Genomic DNA, 2485 nt, shown 5'->3' with positions numbered 1-2485 from the left:
GATAGATTGAGTGGAGGCCTACATTTGTATAGCGCATGGCAATCGTACAACAGTACGGTAGTGACGTACAAGTCGCGGTTGCGCCTGATGCTATTAATGTAAATGGTGAAATGATGCGATCCGCACAATGCCCTGTAGGACTGACTGCTGATGTGTGTGTGTGTAGCTGTGTGTGTGTTACACCTCCAGGTTGCGTTACCCAGATAGAGAGGTGTAACGAGTGCCCGGAGCCACAAGAGCCTAAGAGCCACAAGTTAGGTACAAGTCATGATATATCGCAAAACGTTCTAGTACTTATGCAATATACACACGGGAAACAAGAACATTAGAAACAACTATGACCGGAGCCGGGCTGTGTGTGTGTGTGTGTGTGTGTGTGTGTGTGTGTGTGTGTGTGTGTGTGTGTGTGTGTGTGTGTGTGCGTGTGTGTGGGGGGGGTGGGGTGGGGGGGGCCGCCGCGCTGGCTTGTCATTCCCCCCGCGGCTATAGGTGTTTTTGCTTTGTCATGCGCTGGGCTGCGTCCGGGAGCCCGTAGTCCCCAGAGGAGACTGCCGTGCGGACCAGTCTTTGCCTCGGTTGTGTGTGGACCTGTGAGGTAGTGGTGGCCGTCCTCGGGAGGTGTGCGTTGCGTGTTGCGTAGTTCAACAGCTGGCCTTCAGGGACCAGTGTGCGAGTGCCCGACTTGTGTTTGGTCTCTTTGTGCAGCCGCGTCTCTGCTTTTGTGGTGCGGTGACTCAGCCGTGGCCCGTGTCCCGTGGGCCTCCGTGTGTCTCTTGCCTTGCTGGCTGCGTGGGTGTCCTTGACTAGGAGAGTCTTCTGAGGGGCCGTGTCTGGCCTGGTCTTCCCCTGCCTCGTCTTTTGAGTATGTATGTTGTTACAGGGTGGTTAACTTCACCAGCGGCCCCCTTTCCCAGGGCAGTCCCTGCTCTCCCCTGCTAGAGGGGCACCCTAATCCGTCACCCCATCCGACTCCAGAATGTATTCGTTGGGTCCGGCAACTCACCACCAGCATCCAACCAAATCTAGCGGATCAACGGCGCATTAACTTAGTTCCTGGTCAGCTCGCAAGCTGATATTATCACGTCCTACACCGTCCATGTGATGGGGGGCCACCTCCCATTTCATCACTCCTCAAACACCCGAGGAGCCGGCAGGCGGATTTGAACCCGGGTCGGCCAGGTGCAGAAGTCAGGCCTTAACCTCTGCCAGCCGCCTGCCTTTGAGTATGTATGGAGCTCCCTGTGTAGAACCCCTGGCCCCGGTGGCGTTTTCGATTTATTCTTTGGTGTTCTTTAGGGGAAAGCGCGCGAGTAGGCTTGCCAGGCGAAGTGGGGACAGGTAGCCTGTCCAGGGATCCCAGAGGTGGTGTGGCGCCTCTTGCGCGGCTCTCGCTTAGTTCGGTTCGCAGTCTTCTGCGCCGCTGTGTTGCCTAACCAGGGACTGGGAGAGCGCCTCGGCTGGCGTCAGTGAGGGAGTGAGGCGCGCGCGGAGGAATAGACGGACTTAGCCACGTGCCCGCCCATGCGCTTTGTTTCGGCCCGGTCAGGGCCCGGTGCTCGTCCTTTCTCGGGACGAGCCGCCCACAGTGTAACACCCCATCAGCACCACCACCAACACCACCACCAACACCACCACCACCACCAACAACAACAAACAACAACAACATCATTTGTAACGCCGTCCACGAACTGCCTATGGCCAGCATCGCCGACCACAGTAAACACGGAAATCTCACGCAAAACAACATGGTTTAGATAGACCAAAATGGCGAAAAATGGACAGCTGCGGACCTCCACGCCAAAACAGCATTCAAATGGACGGGTGACAGCCCGAGCGGCTCGCCCGCAACCAAGTCGCTCCCAAGCAGAATGGGAATACGTGGATACCGATGAAATTATGAGCAGAATTCCAGAGGGAGCCCCGCTGTATCTCGAACAGGACCTGGTAAGTGTAATCCATTGGCCGGCCGGTTTTGATCCCGCGGACATATAATTCCAGCTGTATGGACCGATTGTCAAGGCCATTATCAACAAATTAGAGGCGGCTTTACCGCCCGTGGAGGCTGTGAGCCCGCGCAGGCCGCGAATCAGCACATGCCCGCAACGGGGAGTGCCCGTTGCGTGAAGTTGCAAGAGATTAGCACCTTGGTCCGGAAAGGTGGACTGTCAACGCTTACCACCTCGCCAGTAGTCAGGCAAGGATTTCTTCAGCTGGGGCCAGTCCAATTCCTCCCCAGCAGCCCACCAGTGTAAGTGGAGCTGCCTATCACCAACTTATAAAAGGAGGAGCACCCCCACTGGGAGATCAAGGGGGTCCCTGTCAGCCTGGACCCCCGAGCCATCCCTGGGTTCCTCATGCTTTGCTACTCCACTCCATGGCACATGTGGGATGAGGCGGACTTCCAGGGCTAGCTCCCACCCTGATGGCAGACACCTGGCGGATCAAGACAGTGCAGGGCACCCCTGGTCTACCTGCTGAAATGCAG

This window comes from Volvox carteri (assembly GCF_000143455.1).
Source record: "Volvox carteri f. nagariensis unplaced genomic scaffold VOLCAscaffold_9, whole genome shotgun sequence".
Classification (NCBI taxonomy): Eukaryota; Viridiplantae; Chlorophyta; class Chlorophyceae; order Chlamydomonadales; family Volvocaceae; genus Volvox; species Volvox carteri.
This window is presented reverse-complemented; position numbering follows the sequence as displayed.